Below are 24,751 nucleotides of genomic sequence, written 5' to 3' on the forward strand. Positions count from 1 at the left end.
ACAGACCACACATGACACAGACCTTGCCTGACCCAGACCACACGTGACACAGACCACACATGACACAGACCACACATGACCCAGACCTTGCCTGACACAGACCACACATGACACAGACCACACATGACACAGACCTTGCCTGACCAAGACCATGCATGACACAGACCACACATGACACAGACCTTGCCTAACCCACACCACACATGACCCAGACCACATATGACACAGACCACACATGACCCAGACCTTGCCTGACACAGACCACACATGACACAGACCACACATGACACAGACCACACATGACCCAGACCACATATGACACAGACCACACATGACCCAGACCTTGCCTGACACAGACCACACATGACACAGACCACACATGACACAGACCACACATGACCCAGACCACACATGACATAGACTGCCTGACCCAGACCATGCATAATCCAGACCACACCTGACCCAGACCACACATGATCCAGACCACACCCAACCCAGACCATGCCTATCCAGACCATACCTGACCCAGACCACACCTGACCCAGCTCACACATGACCCAGACCATGCCTGACCCAGACCATGCATGGGCCACAGGAACCTCTACCCCACACAAAGCTGAGCTCAGGGGACACTGTAATCTAGGATGGCCAGAAATAGTGAAACCAGGCAAACACACACAACACCAGACGTCTACTTCAACTTGAACTTCAGCTCAGTGATTCTTCAGCGCAAGGACCCAGCATTCGGGACCAAGTGGTACTGAACAGGCTAGCCATCACTTTACACAGAGTCTGCGCTAGCTGGGCACACTGTATTTATCTGACAGCCCTGCTGAGAGCCTCCCTGCCTATGCTGCCCCTAAGGCCTTGCTGTCCCCTGGGGGGCTGCCAGCATACAGACCTGGGCTGTGACATTGTCCTCGTACCAGGCCAGGGGAGCTGTCTCTGGAGACTTAACTGTTCTCATTGGGATGAGACTTGTTCTTCAGCGTTTGTTTATTTATTTTCATCTATTGGGAAGGCAGATCAGGAGAGATAGGAGAGGGAGAGAGATATCTCCTCCACCCACTGGTTCGCTCCCCAAACGCTCATGGTAGCCGGAGCTGGGCCAGACAGAAGCCCAGAGCCCAGAACTCCTCCAGCACGAGGTTGCCTTCGGGTAGCAGGGCGCCCAAGCACTTTGGCCATCATCTGCTGTCTCCCAGGAGCATTAGCAAGGAGCTGGAATAGGAAGTGGAGATTCCAGCTAGAACTGCTCTCTGAGAGGACTGGGGGCCCCCCAGAGGCTGCCCCTGGGCTTAGACCTTCTGGAACGAGGCTGGGAATGTCCCGCCGATGACGGGTTCCCACCTTCTGCCACCTGCTCCGAGACAGCGAAGGACACTGGGCAGCTGGAGCTGCGAGGCCTGGGGCATGTCCTTGTCTTTCTCTCTCTCTCTCTCTCTCTCTCTCTCTCTCTCTCTCTCTCTCTCTCCTCCCCTTCTCTTTGCTCTCTTTCTACAATAGCATAAGAAAATGTGTTTTTCCTTAGATCAAGCAGCTCTAAAATGGTGAAAGAGATTTTAAAGACACAGTGAAGTTGGAATCCCAGGAAGCCGGGGCTACCCCAGAGCAGCAGTAGAAAGGGGAGGAAACACTTGGTCTCACGGAGCGTCTGTCTCTCTCTCCCAGATCTGCATCTCCGGATCACAGATTTCTCTTCCTGCAGCCGGGACCCCACTGCAGCCGCAAGGAGAAGCTTCTACCAATATGCACTGTGGTCTCGTGTGTTTGTTTTAAAAAATATTTGTATTTACTTCACACATGTTTAGCTGATTTTCCAAGAATACATTCTAAGGATCAGAGGACACAATTGTGCAAATATGTGTGTGAAAAGATGAGCGCAGTGGGTTAGGCCACCACCTGCGACACAGGTGTCCCATATCAGAGCACCAGTTTGTTTGTTTTTTTAAAGATTTATTTATTTTATTTGAAAGAGTTACAGAGAGAGAGGAGAGGCAGAGAGAGAGAGAGGTCTTCATCCAATGGTTCACTCCCCAGATGGCCTCAATGGCCAGAGCTGTGCCCATCTGAAGCCTGGAGCCAGGAGCTTCCTCCAGGTCTCCCACGTGGGTGCAGGGGCCCAAGCACTTGAGCCATCTTCTTCTGCTTTCCCAGGCCATAGCAGAGAGCTGGACAGGAAGTAGAGCAGCCGGGACTCGAACCACCACCCATCAGGGATGCTGGCGCTTCAGGCCAGGGCGTTAACCCACTGCGCCACAGCGCCGGCCCCAGAGCACCAGTTTGAGTCCCGGTTGCTCCCCTTCAGATCCAACTTCCTGCTGATGCAACCAGGAAAGCAGGCAACCAGGATGGAGCTCCTGGCTTCTGGCTTTGACCTGGCCCAGCCCCAGCTGTTGCAGCCATTCGGGGAATGAACCAGTTGAAGGAAGATATCTCTCTATCTTCCCTCTCCCTACCCCCCAAATAACTCTGACTTTCAAGTGAATAAAATAAATCTTTAACCAAAGGAAAAGATGGCCACATCCCACATGGGAGTGGTTGGGTCCTATACTCAACTGTCTCTCAGTCCCAGGTTCCTCCCAATGCAGACCCCTGGAGGCGCCGTGATGCTCAAATGACTGGGTCCCTGCCCCCTACCTGCGGGACCTAAATGGAGTTCCCAGATCCTGGCTTCAGCCCCAACCCCAACCTTTCCCAGTCATTCCAATCATTTGTGGATTGAACCAATGGATGCTAGCTTTGTCTGCCAATTTGTCTCTCAAATGCATTTAAAAGAATAAAAGCATTGTTTACAAAAGAAAAGAATAGAGCAATTTAAATGTCCTCATATAAAATATGCAAAAATATAAATATGCATGAATACCAAATCTGCATAAATATCTTGGGCAGCATTAAGCCTAATATTTTATTCCTCATTGTCAGAAGTCCTAAAATAAGAAAGAAATTTAAAAGGTGTAAGGAGTGGAAAAGAAGATACAAAACTATCAATTATTCACTGGGAGCTTAATTGTGCTTGTATAAAATCCAAATTAATCTACAGTTTAATTATTTGAATAAATAAATTCACCATGGGTGCCAAACGTAAGGGGACAATACTCAAAAATCAGTTCTATTTTACATATTTTATATGAATAGTTTTTAAATGAAACTTTAAAAAAATTCCAGCAACGTCAGGAAAATCTAAAATATTATCAACAAGTGGGCATTTGGTACAGTGGTTAAGATGCCACTCAGATGTGGGGAAAAAGGGACACTAACCCGGTGTTGGTGGGAATGCAAACTGGTTAAGCCACTATGGAAGTCAGTCTGGAGATTCCTCAGAAACCTGAATATAACCCTACCATACAACCCAGCCATCCCACTCCTTGGAATTTACCCAAAGGAAATTAATTTGGCAAACAAAAAAGCAGTCTGCACATTAATGTTTATTGCAGCCCAATTCACAATAGCTAAGACCTGGAGTCAACCTAAATGCCCATCAACAGTAGACTGGATAAAGAAATTATGGGACATGTACTCTATAGAATACTATACAGCAGTAAGAAACAATGAAATCCGGTCATTTGCAACAAAATGGAGGAATCTGAGTGAATTAAGCTGAGTGAATTAAGCCAGTCCCAAAGGGACAAATGTCATATGTTCTCCCTGATCAGTGACAACTAACCGAGCACCTAAAAGGAAACCTGTTGAAGTGAAATGGACACTATGAGAAACAGTGACTTGATCAGCCCTTGTCCTGACTGTTGATGAACAACTTAATACTTTATCCCTTTTAGTATTTTTGTTTGTTCTACTTAATACTATTGGTTGAACTCTGTAATTAACACACAATTATTCTTAGGTGTTTAAATTTATCTGAAAAGTGATCTCTGTTTAATATAAGAATGGGAATAAGAGAGGGAGGAGATGTACAATTTGGGACATGCTCAATTGGACTTGCCCCAAATGGTAGAGTTAGAAACATGCCAGGGGATTTCAATACAATCCCATCAAGGTGGCATGTACCAATGCCATCTCACTAGTCCAGTTAGTCAGTTTCAATTCACAACTGATCATACTGATAGGTCTAAGAGTCAAAGGGATCACATAAACAAGACTAGTGTCCGCTAATACTATCTGACAGAATTAAAAAGGAGAGAACGATCCAACATGGGAAGCGGGATACACAGCAGACTCATAGAATGGCATATGTCTTAAACAGCAGTCTGGCCTCAGAATCAGCCCTTAAGGCATTCAGATCTGGCTGTAGAGCCCATGAGAGTATTTTAGGCATGGAAAGCCAAGACACTCTGGCAAAAACCAAACAAACAAAAAACACCTAAATGAAAGAGTGTGAGATCCCAGTAGAAAGCCATCAAAGAAGGAGGTACCTTTCTCTGAAGGGAGGAGAGAACTTCCACTTTGACTACGACCTTGTCTAAATATGATCAGAGTCAGCAAACTCAAAAGGCTTCCATAGCCTTGACAACTCATAACAAGAGCCTAGGGAGATTACTGACGCCATAAACAAGAGTGTCAATTTGTTAAGTCAACAACAGGAGTCACTGTGCACTTACTCCTCATGTAGGATCTCTGTCCTTAATGTGTTGTACAATGTCAATTAATGCTATAACTAGTACTCAAACAGTACTTTACACTTTGTGTTTCTGTGTGGATACAAACTGTTGAAATCTTTACTTAATATATACTAAATTGATCTTCTGTATATAAACATAATTGAAAATGAATCTTGATGCGAATGGAATGGGACAGGGAGTGGGAGATAGGAGGGTTGCGGGTGGGAGGGAAGTTATGGGGGGGAGCCATTGTAATCCATAAACTGTACTTTGGAAATTTACATTCATTAAATAAAAGTTAAAAAAAAAAAAAAGATGCCGCTCGGGACGCCCACATCCCACATCTGGTGTCCGGTTCAGGTTCCAGCTCTGCTTCCAACTCCAGCTCCTGCTGATGCACACCCCGGGCAGCTGGTGGCTGAGGTACTCGAGCCCCTGTCACATACACGGCAGATTCAGAGTCCCAGGTTCCTGCCCTGGGTCTGGCCCACACCCAGCTTCATTAGGCATTCGGCGAATGGAAGATAACCTCTCCTTCTTTAATAAACAAGCATTTAAAAAAAAAACAAACAGCATTTAGCAAAATTAAAGGAGCTCAAAATAGGGGAAGGATACAAATGTTTGTGTTGCTAACAGAATAGTTGAGATTGGGTATTTTCTTTTTTTTAATATTTATTTATTTGTTTGAAAGTCAGAGTTACACAGAGAGAGAAGGAGAGAGAGAGAGAGAGAGAGAGAGAGAGAGAGAGAGAGAGAGGTCTTCTATCCCCTGGTTAACTCCCCAGATGGCTGCATCAGCCAGAGCTGAGCTGATGCGAAGCCAGGAGCCAGGAGCTTCCTCTCGGTCTCCCACGTGGGTGCAGGGGCCCAAGGAGTTGGGCCATCCTCTGCTGCTTTCCCAGGCCATAGCAGAGAGCTGGATGGGAAGTGGAGCAGCCAGGACTCGAACTGTCGCCCATATGGGATGCTGGCACTGCAGGCAGCAGCTTTACTGGCTATGCCATAGTGCCGGCCCCCTAGAGATTGGGTATTTTCTAAAGTAAAGCAATTTATTTCTCATGGTTCTGGAGTCTGGGAGGTGCATGATGGGAGGAGCAGCATCTTGCTGCCCCATCACCTGGCAGAAGGCACAATGGCAAACAGCAGGTGCATATGGACTCAGGTCTCCATTCCTCCCCTGACAAAGCCACCAATCCCAGGGTGGGTGCTTCCACACCAGCATTCCGTGTCGGAATTCGATTTGGGTCCTGCCTGCTCCACTTCCAATCCAGCTTCCTGATAATGTGCCTGGGAAGGCAGCAGGACATGGCCCAAGCACTTGGGGCCCTGCCACCCCTGTGGGAGACCAGGATAGAGTTCCTGGCTCCTGGCTTCAGCCTGGCCCAGTGCTGACCATGGTAGCCACTTGGGGAGTGACCCAGCAGATGGAAGACTTCACTCTGTCTCTCTCTTCTTGTAGTTCTGCCTTTCAAATCTTTTTTTTTAAAGCTGCTAATCCCACCACATTTGTGATGTCATCTAATCCCTATGACTTCCCAAATACCATCAACGCCCTTAGTTTCTTCAAGATCCTTTGTTTGCTTTGTTTTTTAATGGTTCATTCATTTATTTGGAAAGCAGAAAGACAGGGAGAAAAAGAGATCACACATCCGCTGGTTCATTCCCCAAATGACCGCAAGGCCCAGGGCCGGGCTCGGCTGAGGCCAGGAGTCCAGACCCCCATCTGAGTCTCCCACGTGAGACTTGTGCAGGGGTCCAAGCACTTGGCCCATCTTCTGCTGCTTTTCCAGATGCATTAGCTGGGAGCTGGATGGGAAGTGGAGCAGCCAGGACTCGAACCAGTGCTCATATGAGTTGCCGGCATGGCAAACGGCAGCCTAAACCAATGCAACCCAATGTCGGCCGCTGGTTATTTTTGTTTTTATTCAACAGATGGGACCTCTCTGTCAGCCAAAGCATTTCAGACTTCACCAATTCAAGTCGAGCCACGTCTCCCAGGGTCAGCGCTGCTCGGCTCCATGCCTGAAGACTGGTACCCTCAGGTTACCGTCTCTTCCCTCTGGCTACTTACAAGAAGTGTCTTTCCAGCTGCTTCACTGTCTGATGGCTCTCCAGCTCAGAATCACCCAGAGGGCTCACATGGCAGGGCCCCACTGCCGGAAGTTTTGACAAAGGAGGCCTGGATGAGACTCCGGGATCTGACTTTCTAGCATCTTCCCGGGAGGGGTTGATGCTGTGGGTGCAGGGGCCACATCAGGAGAACCACTGCTCTGCCTCTGGCTTCTCCATGGCTACGGCCTGTGCCTGTTCCCACATCCACTCCCTTTCATCCCTAAATCTTTCATAGATTTTATCTCCGCTGACCTGGGGTGAAATTCAGAGGAGGAGACAATGGACTTCTCATTCACCTTCCCTAAAGGAGCTAAGCCAAGGATAGAGCAAAGTCAATTCAGTGGCACAACTATTGAGGGGGAGACACAGGGAGAAACAGACAGAAAAGGCTCCCGCGCACTGGCTCTCTCCCTAAGTGCCCTCAGCTGCCAGGAGGGCTGAAGCTGGGAGCCAGGAACTCAATCCAGGTCTCCCATGCGGGTGGCGGGGAAAACAAGCACTTGAACCAGTACTGCTGCCTCCCAGGGTCTGCATTAGCAATCAGCTGGTGCCAGGAGCCAGGACTGGGATCTCTCTCTCCCTGCCTTTCAAATAAAACGCAAATTTAAACAATGCTTTATGCTTTCATCTGGGCAGGAAGTTATACAGCTGCCTGGAAACAACTCCTTCCTCCACCCATCAGAGGTGAGGGCTGGCAGTGTCTCCCACCGCCGTGGCCACCCCATGCCACAGGGGGCCCTAGGGTGCTCCTGTCCAGCGGCCTCTCCTCCTTCCTTTTGCAACTGCTTCAGGGTGACCGGGGCCTGCTGGGAGCAGCTCTTCCCGGGCACTGCTTCCTATTTCCCTGACCCCTGACTGAACACTGTGCACGGCCCTGTTCTCTGAACCTATTGATTCGACAAGCTAATAGCCTGCGAGGGGCTGGCTGTGCCACCTTCCCAGAGAGCATTTGTGAATTTTAAGAGGACCTTAAGAGCCCCGACCAAAGGAATGACTAATGGAGGAATTTAGGAGAACTGTGTAGGTGTCAGCCGTGTCATTGTAGTGATGCATTGGAGGCCAGGGGTGGCAGGGTGGGGGGACAGGATGACTGAGCTGTGGCTCACCCCTCTGACCAGCAGAAGCAGAAGAGGAGGAGCAGGGATGGGGGCGGGGAGTGGGGAGGGAAGCCCAGCAGTCACGGATGACCTTGGAGACTAAGACTGAAAATTAAAGAGTGATTCAGGCAGATTATGGCTGGGGACTCTGGGCACGTATATGCAAAGTGAGCATGAGAAGAACTCATCAGGAGAGGCAGAGAACGCGGCACCTGCTATCACCAAGAGCCAGCGAGGCTCCAGCCAAGCCAGCCGGCCCAGGCTGGGATGCAAGAGGCAGCCAGGGGCCCTGCTGTCGGGGAGGCAACCACAAGCCGCATCTCAGGACTGAGGGATGCGCCAGGGCCAGTGTAAGGGGTCCGGCTCCCGAGTAACACAGGGCAGGAGAAATAGCTACAGAGGAGAGCTGACTGCCATGCAGAGAGCATTACGAGGGCACTGGAAGTGGAGAAGATGGAACAGACCTCGTCTTGGGGAGACTTTCCAGACTGAGATAAGAGGGGAGAACAGGAGCCAGTGCTGTGGCCACAGCAGATAAAGCCGCCACCTGCAATGCTGGCATCCCATATGGGTGCTGGTTCAAGTCTCGGCTGCTCCACTTCTGATCCAGCTCTCTGCTATGGCCTGGGAAAGCAGTAGAAGATGGCCCAAGTCCTTAGGCCCCTGCACCCACATGGGACACCCAGAAGAAGCTCCTGGCTCCTGGATTCAGATCAGCTCAGCTCCAGCCATTGTGGCCATTTGGGGAGTGAACCAGCAGACAGAAGACCTTTCTCTGCCTCTCTGTAACTCTGGCCTTCAAATAAATAAATAAATATTTTTTTAAAAAAGTGGGCAAACAGAGATGTGAGATGTGTCTGAGCCGGGGCTGAGAAGGAGGCGGCAGGACCGGGGCCAGTGGGAATCACACAGGGATGGCCTCCTTTCCTTCAGGGGCCGGAGAGTCTCAACTCTAGTCAAGACAGCAAGAGACCAAGGAAATAAGCGTCCTGTGTGCCGTGTGTGCTCCTAAAGACTGAAATTCAACCAGAGACAAGGAGGTGTCTAAGGCAGAGGTAAGACAGAGCATCACTCGGCGTTTGTGGAATTATAAATAGGCACAAAGTCGGGCGACAGGCAACCAAAGCTTACCAGAGCTGCACAGACAAAGTCGTTAACACGAGCAGAGCCTTCTATACAAAGATATTCATCCCGGTATGTGTGCAAGAGTAAAAAGATCAGTGAAGAAATAAGTATGCTAAATTAACCATTTCATTAAATAAATTATGAGACATACAATAAAATAGGTCCTAAGGCGGCAGGCATCTGTCTCAGCCAATATGCACACACATCTCGTGTCGGACTGCCTGAATTCTTCCCATCCAGCTCCCTGCTAATGCCCCAGGGAGACAGCAGGTGAGGGCTCAGGTACTCGGGTCCCTGCTCCCAGCGTGGGAGGCCTGGATGGAGTTCCTGGCGCCTGGCTTGAACCTGGCTCAGCCCAGGCTATTGTCTCCCTCTCTGTCTCTGCTTCTCTCTTTCAAATAAAATGAAAATAAATAAAAATTGGAAAAGTTCATTAAAAATGGAATTAAAATAGATTTTGGTGTATGGAATGTTGAACTCCACAGTTTTATCATAAGACACAGTTTTTGTGAAGTTTTTGTGAAGACCTCTCGTGTGTGTAGATTTTGCACCAAGATAAACTTACCTTTTAATTCTGTTTTCTGGGAACTTTTTGAACTACCCTTGCACATGCATGTGTACACCTAGGGTAAGAGAGGGAGGGAGAGGTTTGGTTCTGTTCTTCTGGACTTGCTTGTAAACTGGACACACTCACCATGGCCAGGGATGCCAGCGCAGAGGGCTGATGTGGTTAGACCCTTTGTGGCCCAGGACGTGGCCTGTGTTACCTAAACTGCCCTCGCCACCCATCCTATCGCCACTACCCTGGGGAAGCTCCAGTCAGTCTTTGGAAGACGAGAGGAAGTTCCCCCCGCTTGCCTGGTTCTCCCTTACCGGATCCTTCAGGCAAGCTTCCTTTTCCTTCAGCACGTGGCTTTGGCCTGCAGTTCATTTGTCTACTCTTCTGTCAATCACTGTCACTCCCACTCGAAGGGATGTCATCCCGGGCTCGGACCATCTTTCTTTTCTTTTCTTTTTTCTTTCTTTCTTTCTTTCTTTCTTTCTTTCTTTCTTTCTTTCTTTCTTTCTTTCTTTCTTTTTTTTTTTTTTTTTTTGATAGGCAGAGTGGACAGTGAGAGAGAGAGAAAGGTCTTCCTTTTCCTTTGGTTCACCCCATAATGGCCGCTGCAGCCAGCGTACCATACTGCATACTGATCCAAAGCCAGGAGCCAGGAGCTTTCTCCTGGTCTCCCATGTGGATGCAGGGCACTTGGGCCATCCTCCACTGCCTTCCCAAACCACAGCAGAGAGCTGGACTGGAATAGGAGCAACTGGAATAGAATCCGGCACCCCGACCAGGACTAGAACCCGGGGTGCCGGCGCCACAGGTGGAGGATTAGCCTAGTGAGCCACAGCACCAGCCGAGACCATCTTTCTTCATGTTCACTGTCATGTCCTTATTTGTAGACAGTACCTGTGTTCAATAAATATTGTTGCATGAATATTTTGGATATGTATATATTTTAACTTAATATTTTATTTTTTGAGATAACATTTTAAATTTACATTATATTCAAAGGCTTAATGGCTCTACCAAATAAAGAGCTCAACAAACACAACAGTGAAGCAGAAAAATGGTCAAGGGCTGTAAACAATCAAATGAAAGGACGTTCAATTTCACTCATACACAGCAAACTTTTTATATGGTAATTATGTTCTTGAAATTCTTTTATTTCACCCTTGAAAGAAACCTTTTATTTAAAGAATATAGACTTCATGCATTTCACAAGTACAACATTAGGAATATAGTGATTCTTCCCACCATACCCGCCCTCCTACCCAGTCTCCCACCCCTCCACCTCCTCCCTCTCCCATTCCCGGTCCCATTCTCCACTAAGAACCATTATCCATTAACTTTATTCACAAGAAAACTAACTCTATATTAAGAGTTCAACAATATGCATGGTAAAAGAAGCCAAAAACAAAACAAAACAAAACAAAACAAAAAAAACTATTCCTCAATAGTCAAGAAAAAAGTTGTTCAAAGTCATTTCTTCTTGAAATTAATTTCACTTCTTCTTTGTATTTTTTAGAAACTTAATTAACATTAACAAAGTACCAAGAATGATACATCTTTTGGAAGCACTTAGACATATTTATAATAAAACTCTTTGAAGACAGAGGTCCTACATGGGAAATTAGTGCATAGTGACTTTTTTTTGTTAATTTAACAATTAACACTCTTATGTATGACATCAGTGATCACCCGAGGCTCTTGACATGAGCTGCCTAGGCTCTGGAAGTCTTTTGAGTCCACAAACTCTGTCAGTATTTAGACAAGGTCATAAACAAACTGGAAGTTCTCTCCTCCTTTCAGAGAAAACACCTCCTTCTTTGATGGCCACTTCTTTCCACTGGGGTCTCACCCACTGAGATCCTTTATGTAGGACATTTTTTGCCTCAGTGTCTTGGCTTTCCATGCCTAAAATGCTCTTGTGAGCTTCTCAGACAGACCAGAATGCTTTAAGGGCTGATTCTGAGGTCAGAGTGCTATTTAAAGTAATTGTCATTCTATGAGTCTGCTGTGTGGACTGTTTCCCATGTTGGAGCATTCATTCCTTTTTAATTCTATCTGTTATTATTACCAGGCCCTTAATCCTATCCATATGATCACTTTAACTCTTAAGATGGTATTTTTACCACACAGCTTAAGAGGATTTGGGGTCCCATAGCAAGTTTTTAAACTGTACCTTTAGAAGTAAGTCTGTAGGATTATTTGCAGAACTATACAGCTTTATAGTTACAAACTTCATAATTATAACTTTAGGAACATGGTGATTCTTTCTACCATGCCCACACTCCCATCCATACTCCCAACCTCTCTTCCTCCTTTCTCTCTTATTCCCACTCATATTTTACTGAGATCTATTTTCTATTGACTTTATACACATGTTTAACCCTATGTTAATTAAATAATTCAACAAATAGTATTAAAAAAAGAAAAAACTGTTCCTCAACAGTCAAGACAAGGGCTGTTCAAGTCATTGCTTTTCAAAGTGTCAATTTCACTTCTATAGATTATCTTTTAGATGTTCTGTTACTTATCATAGGTCAGGGAGAACATGGTATTTGTCCCTTTGGGACTGGCTTATTTCACTTAGTATGATGTTTTCTAGTTTCATCCATTTTGTTGTTAAGGACCGGATTATTTTTTTACCACTGTGTAATCCACAGTATACGTATCCCATAATCTCTGTATCCGGTCTTCAGTTGACAGGCATTTGGGTTGATTCCATGTCTTAGCTATTGTGAGTTGAGCTACATGGGGGTGCAGATCACTCTTTCATATGCTGATTTCATTTCCCTCTGGTAAATTCCCAGGAGTGGGGTGGCTGAGTCACATGGTAGGTCTATTCAGATTTCTGAGGTATCTCCATACTGTCTCCATAGTGGCTTTACCAGTTTACATTCCCACCAACAGTGGATTAGGGTACCTTTTTCTCCACATCCTCACCAGCATTTCTTGTTTGTTGATTTCTGTATGAAATCCTCTCTAAGTGGGGTGAGGTGAAACCTCATTGTGGTTTTGACTCGCACTTCCCTGATGGCTAGTGATCCTGAGCATTTTTTCATGTGTCTGTTGGCAATTTGGATTTCCTCTTTTGAAAAATGACTATTTAAATCCTTTGCCCATTTCCTCATTGGGTTGTTTTGTTGTTTTTGAGTTTCTTGAGCTCTTTATATATTCTGGTTATTAATCCATTATCAGCTGAATAGTTTGCAAATAATTTCTCCCATTCTGTTGGTTGCCTCTTCACTTTCCTGACTGTTTCTTTTGTAGTACATAAGCTTCTCAATTAGATGTAATCCCATTTGTCAATTTTGGCTTTGGCAAAAAATTTTTTGGCATCTTTTCCAAGAAGTCTGCCCGTGCCACTATTTTGCAGTGTTTACCCAATGTTCTACAATATTTTGATGGTGATGGGTCATAGATTTAGATCTTAAATCCATGTTGAGTGGATTTTTGTGTAAAGCATAAGGTAGGGGTATTGCTTCATACTTCTACATGTGGAAATCCAGTTTTCCAAGCACTATTTGTTGAAGAGACTGTTCTTGCTCCAGGGATTGATTTTAGCTCCTTTGTCAACAAGTTGGTTGTAGATGCTTGGATTGATTTTTGGTGTTTCTATTGTGTTCCATTGGTCTGTCCATCTGTTTTTGTACCAGTACCAGGCTGTTTTGATTATAACTGCCCTGTACTGTGTCTTGAAATCTGATATTGTGATGTCTCCAGCTTTGTTTTTGTTGTATAAATTGCGTTAGCTATTCAAGATCTCCTTGTTTCCACATGAATTTCAACATCATTTTTTCTGTATCTGAGAAGAATGTCCTTAGTATTTTGATTGGTATTGCATTGAATCTGTAAATTGCTTTTGGAAGTATGGACATTTTGATATTGATTCTTCCAATTCATGAACATGGAAGATTTTTCCACTTTTTTTTTGTTGTTTCTTCTTCTATTTCTTTGTTTTGTAATTCTCTTCATAGAGATCTTTGACATCCTTGTTTAAATTTATTCCAAGGTATTTGATTTTTTTTGTAGGTACTGTGAATGGGATTGATCTTTGAAGTCCTTTCTCAGTCATGGCATTGTCTGTGTATACAAAAGCTGTTGATCTTTGTGTATTGATTTATATCCTGCAACTTTACCAAACTCTTCTATGAGTTCCAATAGTCTCTTACTGGAGTCTTTTGGATTCCCTATATATAGAATCATGTCGTCTGCAAATAGGGATATTTTGACTTCCTCTTTCTCAATTTATACCCCTTTGAATTCTTTTTCTTGCCTAATGGCTCTGGCTAAAACTTCCAGGACAATATTCAATAGTCATGGTGAGAGTGTTCATCCTTGTCTGGATCTGGATCTCAGTGGGAATGCTTTCAACTTTTCCCCATTCAATAGGATGCTGGCCGTGGGTTTGTCATAAATTGTCTTGATTGTGTTGAGGAATGTTCCTTCTATACCCAATTTGCTTTGAGGTTTCATCATGAAAGGGTGTTGTATTTTATCAAATGTTTTCTCTGCATCTACTGATATAATCATATGGTTTTTGTTTTCAGTTTGTTCATCAGGGAAATTGATCAGTAGTTCTCTTTCCCAGTTGCATTTTTTTTCAGGTTTAGAAATTAAGGTGGGGCCAGTGCTGTGGTGTAGTGGGTTAATACCCTGGCCTAAAGTGCTGGCATCCCATATGGGTGCCGGTTCGAGACCCAGCTGCTCTACTTCCGATCCAGCTCTCTGCTATGGCCTTGGAGGGCAGCAGAAGATGGCCCAAGTCCTTGGGCCCCTGCACCTTCATGGGAGACCCAGAAGAGGCTCCTGGCTCCTGGCTTCAGATTGGCGCAGCTCCAGCTATTGTGGCCAACTGGGGAGTGAACTATTGGATGGAAGACCTCTCTCTCTCTCTCTCTCTCTCTCTCTCTCTCTCTCTGCCTCTCCTCTCTCTGTGTAACTCTGACTTTCAAATAAAATAAATGAATCTTAAAAAAAAGAAAAGAAATTAAGGTGATGCTGGCTTCATAGAAAGAATTTGGGAGTATACCTTTCCTTTCAATGTTTTGAATAGCTTGAGATGAATTAGAATCAGTTCTTCTTTAAATGTCTGGTAGAATTCAGCAGTGAAACCATCCAGTCCTGGGCTTTTCTTTGTTGTGAGAGTAAATTCTAACATAGTCACAAAATCATTAAAATGGTAGTAGTACATAATTCCTATCATTTTGTTTGGCAAAGATTTAAAAAATGTTTGACCAAACACCATATTTGTAGCAAAACAGACAAGATTAATTGAAACATGGAAGTTCATTACCAAGTGCTCCAACCCTACAAGGCCTCCAGGATGCAATTGCCCTCCTGACGGCTGCATCTCTGAGACTCTGGATTCCAAGGGCCGTGAGCCGGGTTTCCTTTATGAGGAAAGGGACTGTCTCTGTGACTTTTGCCCCTGTGTGCACAGAGTGTAGCCAAACTCAATGCCCAATTTGTATCTGGCACACAAATCAACAATGCAGATGGAGGGAAGACAGGAGTGGGGTGGCGGTATGAGGGGGTGGAGTTTTGACACAGAGAAGGTCCTGTCTTTTCTTGACCACTTTTGACCCAAAACTATTATGTAAGAATTAGTTTAAATTTGTATTTTTAAAATCATAAATTGGCAATTTATAATTTTAAGTATTTATGGGATACGAAGTGATGTTATGATTGTGAACAGCATCTGCAATAATTAATATATCCATTGTCTCAAATATGTAACATTTTGTTGTGCTGAGAACATTGACCACTACTCTCATAGCAATTTTGCAAAGCACAATACTGTGTTATTCACTATATTCACCATGCAGATCTCCAAAAAAATCTCTATTCTTCCTACTTGAGATTCTTTTCCCTTTGTCATAGCCACCACATCCTCCCCTCAACACGGCATTCTCTGGCTGAGAGCCCATTTGTAAAGATTATCTGTTAAGAGGGTGAAGGTGGAAGAATAAAACAGGATTTTGAAAAATGGGAAAAAATAGACTTGTGCAAGCCTAAGTGACCACATGAAGTTTGTGGTTCAAATTCAGAGTGAATGTACTCAACAAACATATGAGTCCCTTCTCTGGCCCACACACTGCTCGTTGCTGCTGATTTAACAAGACAGAAGTCCGGCCAAGGGAATCAACTTCATATCCCAAAACTTGATGATGGCATGGAGAATGTCCTTTTTCCCCAGCTTCCAGAGATGCATTGATGGCACTGACAGGAGTTGGGTGACTTGAATTCACCTGTCCTTTTCTGAGCACTTACAGGATGTGAAACTTCTGCCCAGCACCATGGGGTTACGTTGCAGCTATAGGCACATAGTTCTTGGCTTAAATGGCTTGACTTCCATTTTTTTTTTTTTTACTTTTTGATGGTGCAAAGTGATACTTATCCAATAGAAATCAAAACTTCCAATTTTAAATGTCAGTCTTCCTGAGCTAGCAATATGCAGAACAGTACTTTTGTGATGGTGGGGAATTGCGAGTGTGGACAGCTGGTCCTCTCCAGGGTACTGCCGAACTATGGAGTTTGGGTGCAGGTGTCATGGGACAGTGGGTTAAGCTGCTGCTAGGGATGCCTGCACCTCATGTGGAGTCCTGTCTATTCTGTACTTCTAATCCAGCTCCCTGCTAATGCCCCTAGCAGGAAGCAGATGATGGCCAAGTACCTGAGTCCTTGCCACCCAAGTGGGAGACCCAGATGGTGTCCCTGGCTCATGGCTTTGTTCTGGTCTAGTCCAGGCTGTTGTAGGTATTTGGTGAGTGAAGCAGTGGATGGAAGATCTCACCCACTTTCCCCCATCCACCACTCCTCCCTTTCAACTACGTAAATATTTTTAAAAACATCTTCTAGCCTCATTGGCTCAATTCAGTACTCGGGCTCACCTGGAACTGATAGCTGAGACTAGGGCTCTGTAAGGGGCTGACCGGCACAAGCATAGAGCAGGAAGGTAACCGCTGATGACAGTCACCATGGCAACACGAACGGGCTTCTGCAGAGTGGCTGGGGGTGGGAGTACCAGGAGTCGGGGGCACCCACAGGCGTGCTGGGAGGCAGGGTTGGGGGGAATCTTGCCAGAGAGGGAAGCAACGGTGTGCACCCCAGGAGGACGCTCAGAAGCTGCAAAGATTCTGACTCATCCATCGCAGGAAGGCAGCCACGGTGCGCGATGTCTGGGGAAATGAATCAGAGGCTGTGCAGCCGTTTGTGGGAATGACCTAGTGCGTCATCAGCGTCGAGTCATCAGGATGCTCTGCACACACCCACCTCTGCCGCGGCCCCAGCTCAGGGCTCCCCTCCTGCTGCGACTGTGGCAGCGGCCCCCCGGCCTGGTTGTCCTCCCACGACCAGCAGAGCTATGGAGGCCCCGGGGGTCTGCAGCTCCTCATTCGTCACCTATTTCGTGCCATGCCCGCCTCACCCTCGGATGCAGAAATGACTGGAGGAAGGCGGACACTGCCTGGCAGCCCCTACTCGGCACGGCACTGAGCACCTTTGCAAGGAACGGGGCAGCCCTTCCTCCACTCACGTCTCTAGGGACCCAGTCCATGTCCACTCGCCTGTCAGCTGCCTGCCTCCCATCATGGAGGCATCTGGGAGGTCACGTGATATGGATCAAGAGGCTGGTTTGCCCGTCGTCCTGTGTTCCAGACACACCCACTCTGCAGCACCTGCCGTGTGACCCCCCTACCCCCACTCTCGAGTCTCTTGGGACCCAGGTCCCCTTCTAGGAAAGAAGCCCATGTACCCTCACCTTGTGGGAGTCTAGGATTTCTGTGACCCAGGGTGACCTTCTCGGGTAGATGAGCCTCAGTCCCGATCCAGAATGAGAAGGGTGCTCTGTCTCGGGTTGGGGGCGCCGGCTGAGGACAGACCCCGAGATGGGCACGGGAATGAGGATGACGGAGGCAGGAGCTCTCAGGAGGGAAGGAAACAGGGCCAGGAATGGGAGGGGTTGAACTGTGGTGCCGTCACAGCCCCTGCCAGCCCCAGACTGAGCGGACAGACCTGGGGTCACCCCGCAGAGCCACCAAGTCACCAGACGCAGCTGTCCCAGACTGCGCGGACCCCGGGCAGGGTGCTGCTCTTCAGCTTGCCTGGTGTCTGGGAAGACTCGGGAGAGGGCTCTCAGAAACCAGGGGCCTGAGGCCCACGGGCCTGCAGGGGGCACGGGACCTGGGTGAGGGACCTCAGCTGGCTGTGTGCGCCACTTCCTCATTCTCTGAGGATGGGGACCAGGACGACCACGGCCACGTCTCTTTCCTTTCTGTCTCTGTCACCAGCTGATGACTCAAGATACACAACACTTCCTCTAATGACTTCCTGGTGGGATGACTACCCCAGGGTCCTCCTAGCTTTTGTCTGCGTGGCTGAGCACAGCTCACTTCCACAACGGCCCTCAGAGGGCAGCCAGGCTCCTTGGCAAAGGAATTAGGGATGTGCCTGGGACCTGTATGAGCCAACGCACTGCCTTTGAAAGGGTGTTTTAATGCAACTCCCAGGAAAGGGACTTGGATGCATCAAATCGTGCCTTGGAGAGCAGCTCTACCCTTTGTGAGGGTTCTTCAAAAAAGTTCATGGAGGGGGCCGGTGCTGTGGCATAGCAGGTAAAGCTGCCACCTGCAGTGCCAGCATCCCATATGGGCGCCAGTTCGAGTCCTGCTGTTCCACTTCCAATCCAGCTCTCTGCTATGGCCTGGGAAAGCAGTGGAAGATGGCCCAAGTCCTTGGGCCTCTTCACCCACATGGGAGACCTGGAAGAAGCGCCTGGCTCCTAGCTTAGGATCTGTGAAATTCTGGTTATTGCAGCCATTTGGGGAGTGAACCACTGGATGGAAGACTTCTCTCTCTCTCTCCCTCTCTCTCTCTGCAACTCTGCCTTTCAAAGAAAGAAATAATTTTTTTTAAAAGTTCATGGAAAATGGAATTAAAAGATACATTTGAACAAAATGCCTGTTTTTTCTGTTTTGCTGCAAATATACTGGTCAAACTTAGTTTGAAATCTGTCAAACAAATGGATAGGAAGTGTGTACTACTATAGTTTTCATGATTTTGTGACTGTTTTAAAATTTACTTTAAAAGAGTGCAGTGGGGCTGGTGCTATGGTAGAGTTGGTTATGCTTCCGACTGCAGTGCCTGTATGGGCACCATATGGGCACCAGTTCAAGTCCCAGCTGCTCCTCTTCTTTATATTTATTTATTTATTTATTTTTTGACAGGCAGAGTGGACAGTGAGAGAGAGACAGAGAGAAAGGTCTTCCTTTTTGCCATTGGTTCACCCTCCAATGGCTGCCGCGGTAGGCGCGCTGCGGCCGGCGCACTGCGCCAATCCGATGGCAGGAGCCAGGTGCTTCTCCTGGTCTCCCATGGGGTGCAGGGCCCAAGGACCTGGGCCATCCTCCACTGCACTCCCTGGCCACAGCAGAGAGCTGGCCTGGAAGAGGGGCAACCGGGACAGGATCGGTGCCCCGACCGGGACTAGAACCCGGTGTGCCGGCGCCGCAAGGCAGAGGATTAGCCTAGTGAGCCGCGGCGCCGGCCTAGCTGCTCCTCTTCTGATCCAGCTCTCTGCTCTGGCCTGGGAAAGCAGTAGAAGATGGCCCCAAGTCATTGGGCCCCTGCACCCATGTGGGAGACCTGGAAGAAGCTCCTGGCTCCTGGCTTTGGATCAGCGCAGCTCCAGCTGTTTTGGCCACCTGGGGAGTGAACCAGCAGATGGAAGACCTCTCTCTCTCCCTCTCTGTAACTCTGCCTCTTGAACTAATAAATAAATCTTTAAAAAAAGAAGAGTGGAGTTGAGCATCTTTTTATCTGATTATTGTTTAAAGCCCTTGCCTATTTTCCTGCTGGACTGTGGTTTTTTAAGTTTTTATTTGTTGAATTCTTTATTTAGTGGAGCTGTTAAGCCTTTGGCTGTAACGTAAATTATAAATGTTATACCAAAAGTAATAAAATATTTAAAAATTAGAAAAGGTAAGCTGATGTTGATGCAAAATATTTTTGAAAGCCACGTACAGTTTTTTCCTAACATACATTTTCTTTGACCTTAAAAAGACCCCTCCCACATCCTCAGGACAGCTGAGAACACCAGATGGGATTTTTAAAATATTTTTATTTATTTATTTGAGAGGTAGAGTCACAGACAGTGAGAGGGAGAGACAGGGAGAAAGGTCTTCCTTCCGTTGGTTCACTCCCCAAATGGCCGCTACGGCCGGAACTACGCCGATCCGAAGCCAGGAGCCAGGTGCTTCTCCTGGTCTCCCATGCGGGTGCAGGGCCCAAGGACCTGGGCCATCCTCCACTGCCTTCCCGGGCCACAGCAGAGAGCTGGCCTGGAAGAGGAGTACTGGGACAGAATCCGGCGCCCATATGGGATGCCGGCGCTGCAAGCAGAGGATTAACCTGGTGAGCCACGGCGCCAGCCCCATGATGGGATATTAACATTTGCACCTGCGGAAATGGAGACCCACAGCCTTTGCCTGGAGTCTGAAGAACTCTCTCGTCGCCATTGCTAAGAGAAAAACACTGCTTACAAAGACAGATCATAAAGCCCATCGTAACTTTTATTTTCCATTTGCCTGCTGCTGGTCCCTGCCGGATGGGTTTTAGAGTATGCTTTGCTTATTTTGTGTCCTTTGGGTTTGAGCAGAAGGCACATCTTAAAAATATCTAATCAATAAGGAAGATGTGATTCCATCAGCCATCACTTCCTTTAATAGGAACTATTTTAAACCTGGACTTCCTGGAACTGAGACAGCCGGTGGCTTAGCAAAAATGGTCAGAGAGCGTGAATTAAGTATATCCACAGGGTGCACATGTATACAAAGCCATACACAGAACTCTCACAGCCGCCCCACGTCAGGTGGCCTCTTCATCTGTGGCAGAACCATCGCACTGTAGTTATGCCAGACCAGACAGACCGGCCCCGTGGGGTTTGCGGGAGGTCACCATTCCGAACGGAACTCCTTGCCCTATGCTCAGACATTTCACCAGGTGAGCCGATGGCTGAAATCGTCCTGAGACTTCATTCTATGCTGGGCACTGTGGGTGTGGAAAAAAAAAATCCCTACCCTCAAGAATGTCTACCACCTCCTTGAGGAAGCCAGACTGGCACCTGCAACCAGGCAGGTGCAGCTGTGGGTGTGGTGGGCAGCCCAGGGAGCACAGGATGCAGGCCCTGCAGGATGATGTTGCTATTAAAGCCTTCACGGGGAGGAGGGAGCAACGTCTCCATCGGCCCCAGTTCAGCTGCAAAGAATGTTTTCTGGGAGGGGCAGTGTTTTAAGTGTTCATTACTTTTTAATGCCTTATAAATGATTGATCAGGGCCAAGTTGTACTTGAACAGAGTTGCCTTGGGTGGGGGTGGGGGGCCAGGTAGGCTTGGAGGTCCTAGGGCCAGTGGCACCCCTGCAGGCAGCAAAGGCCTGGGTGAGAGTCCTGGTGTCATCAAGAGGGTGCCGAGTCCTGGCCAAGGCAGATGGGAAGGCACAAAGAAGGGAAGAGGCGGCAACAAAGAGGGTAGGAGTCCCCCCAGCATCGGCGCCCGCTCCACGGTTCAGGACTCGGATGTGCTGAGCCATCAGTGAGTACCAAGAAGGCTGGGAAGTAAGGTCATTTCAAACGGCCTCTGGCCTGGGGCACAGCCACTATCCATGGAGGGGCCTGGGTTCTGCTCCCTCCCTTTCTTGCTCCCAGTCTTCAAAGTACTAATGGGAAAGCATTTGACAACAGCTGCCGTGGTGCCGCTGGGGATGCCTGCATCCCATCCCGGAGTGCTTGGGTTCAAGTCCCCACTCCCCTTTGGCATCCAGCTCTGTCCTGTGATGTGCACCAGGCCTGCCACCTCCCTGGGAGCCCCAGACGGGGCTCATGGCTCCAGCACGGCCCAGCCCAGTGGCCGGGGAGTGGGGGGCAGTGAACCACATAGGAGATCTCTCCCTCTGACTTCCAAATTAAATAAATAAATGAGCATAGAGGGCATAGGTGTTAGACCTGAGCCACAGCAGCTAAGCCACTCGGGTCTGCAGAGGAGAAAATCGAGCGTATACAGGAGGCGATTAGCAATGACAATGACAATGACCACTTGCTGAGCAGACAGCGCTGCCTGGGACTGCTGCGTACATTTGTGTGTAGCACCTCATCAAATCTTCACAATCACCCTTTGAGACTGCTCCGATCCCCCCGCACAGATGAGAACAGCAACACTCCCGGGCTTCTGGAAACTTCCTGAGGGACGTGGCAGGATGAGCTCTTGATTCACCCAATGAATGACTACCTGAGCAGATCCACCCACTAAGATCGCCCCATGGGGTGGAAGTGACCAGAATTCCCGAGGCGTACAGGGTGCCCGCGTATTGTTGAAGTGCTTGCACACACACAGCTCCCTTGTGCCCCACACCAGCGGGCGAGGCAGCCATCGTACCTCCTCCGTGTTCAGGTAGGAAACCAAAGCACCAGGGGCTGGCGTTGTGAAGCCATGGGCTAACACACCACTCGTGACACCAGCATCCCACGTCAGAGCGCTGGTTCGAGACCTGGCTGTTCCACTTCAGATCCGGCTCCCTGCTAATGCACCTGGGAAAGCAGCAGAAGATGGGCTAAGTACTCGGGCCCCTGCCACCCACGTGGGAGAACGGGACGGAGCTCCCGGCTCCCGGCTTTGCCCTGGCTGTTGTGGCCTACGTGGGACGTGAACCAGTGGAGGGAAGCTGTCTTTCTATCTCTCCCTCTCCCTTTCAAATAAATGACAGAGAGAACAGGCAGAACAGACTGAAATGAGACGAGGCTTTCCACCAGCAAAGCCACCGTGGTTCCAGGCAGCGGCTCCAAGCCCAGGCTTAGGGAAGGGAAAGGCTGCCCTCCCCTGGGTGAGCACAGCCACGAGCCACAGTGCCGGGTGCACAGGCCCAGGAAGTCTTGATTCCCCGCTCTCCCCATCCTCTTGTACACAAAATCCGCCTTTTTGCAGGGGGAGCTTTATTTCTGCAAAAGGAGTTTTATTTTGCGGCACTCGGGGACAGCAGGGGAGGTGAGTGCAGCAGGAACAACATGGTGATCTCGGATTCAGGACAGGAGCGGCAGGTGGAGCCCCTGGGGTGTGTGGGGAGGAACAGAAGCCGCCTGGGGAACGAGAGCAGACCTGCCAGGTGGCCCCTGGGCTTGGCTGCTGACAGACCTGCCTGGTGCCCGCCCCAGGGACGTCCTTGGTGTGGCAATGAGGTTCCTCTTCAGCCCAACTCCCTACCGGACCCCCGGCAGCCACCCCGCAAGTCCAGCCTCTCCAGACTGGAGAGTGGAGGCTGCTGGGAGGGTGCGGGTCCCTGTGTGTGCTGCCCTGGGGAGCACCAGACAGAGCCCGTGGCTCAGACTTCCTGGGAATGGAAGCAGCAGCAGCAGCAGTGTTGCTGCCATGGCAACGAGCTCCCCTGCCCATTTACACAGAGGAGCCGGGCGCTGGGGGGGAGTCCCTGGAGGAAGTGGCTCCCTGCTCCCTGCTTCCTGCACGGAGGCCTGGAAGGCACCAAGGACCACAAGGGGAGGGCTGCCTCCGGCCTGAGAGGGCTGCTGGCGCTGCCATGGCAACTGACTCCTCGCTCAGCAGACCATGAAGGAGGGAGCCCGGGGTGCTGCGTGCACACCAAGGGGCGGGGACAGGGGGTGTCTCTGGGAGGCAGAAGGACCTGCTGGCTCTCAGCTCTGTGCCATGCAAGCGAGGTGCTAATGAGCGCAGGGCGAGGAGAAGGCAGGGCGGGAGACGCCGATGCGTGTTTGCTGTCGACCTCGGCAGACACGCTACCGGGGAGGCACGTGGGTGGCATGAGCCGTACAAAAATGTCCTCATTTTGGAGTGTGCTCCCGAGCGTCCACAGGGAAACCCCTCAACAAGCACCCAACCCACGGGCAGTGGAAGGCCCACAGAATCGTTTGGGTAGGCCCTGCCAAGGCAGCCGCAGGTGGGACTCGAGATTCAATACGTCCACAGCAGGCTCATTTCTAAGTGGATGATTCTGCACGGCCCACGGACGACGTTACAAATGGCCAAATGGCTCTTGGCAAAAAGGAGGGTCCCCAGGCCTGTGCGTCCATCAGGCGTCTCACACTCAGATAGGTGGGCCTTCCCCCTGGGGACAGAAGGAATGGGGAGGGAGGTGTGAGTCACTGTAGGAGGAGGCACCCTGTCCTCCTTGGTTCCGATTTGATGACATGAGCTGTGTGCGTGAGTGTGACTGACACGATCAGACCGTGGTCCAAATCATGGAAGAAATGGAAAACAAGCAGGACTGTTCTCAGGGCTGAACGGCGTGAATTCGAGAGTCCCGAGGCTGGTGGTGACCGGAAGCACAGACTGTGAGGATCACCACCAGAATTAGGAGGATTTAAATTTTTTTCAGAAAATGTGATTTAGAAAACACCCCGAGAGTTCACAGCACCGACTGCTATTTTGTGGACTCTAACTTTATCCTTTCTATTTTTTTCTGGTAGTCTTTATGGTTAGAATTACGACTTCTACAGCAAGAAAGAATTATATATGCTAGATTGAAAACACACAAAGCAGGGGCCAGCACTGTGGCACAGTGAGCTAAGCCGCTGCTAGGATGCCAGCATCCCATATTGGAGCAGTGGGGTGCCGGCTGCTCCACTTCTGATCCAGCTCTGTGCTAATGTGCCTGGGAAGGCAGAGGATGAGGGCTCAACTGCTTGGGCCCCTGCACCCACGTGGATGGAGTTCTGGGCTCCTGGCTTTGGCCTGGCTCAGCCGTGGCAGTTGCAGCCATTTGGGGAAAGAACCAGCAGATGGAAGAGCTCTTTTCGCCTCTCTCTCACTCTCCCTCCCTTCCTCTCTCTGCCCTTCAAATACATAAATAAATCCTTGTAAAAACCACACACAGAGCAAGCAAAGCAGGAAGCCTGGCTACAGCAGACTCCCCTGCCCGCAGACGCTGCACGGAAGAGCGCCCCTCCTGGGAGCATCGCCATACTGCTGAGAAACTTCACGGTGCAGCTCAAGGACAGGGAATTACTGCCTTTGAATCTGTCAAAGACAACCCTTGGCCGCTGGTATAGAAACACCAAGACCTCCCAGCAGCTGTCTGGAAGGGGGGGAGCGGCTGTTCACATCCCCACAGGACCCATTTGCATCAGTTTTCCCCTGTGTAGCCACTGCATGCTCCCACAACCAGCGAAAGAGCTCAGGAAAAGGCCCGTCCAGGCCCACAAAAGGCCGGAGAAAGAAAGAGGCAGGAAGCCGGGGGCGTGGGGGGGAGGCAGACACACGGCCCCCACCCAGAGAACCGGCTCC

The sequence above is a fragment of the Lepus europaeus genome, chromosome 14 (genome assembly GCF_033115175.1).
Source record: "Lepus europaeus isolate LE1 chromosome 14, mLepTim1.pri, whole genome shotgun sequence".
NCBI lineage: Eukaryota > Metazoa > Chordata > Mammalia > Lagomorpha > Leporidae > Lepus > Lepus europaeus.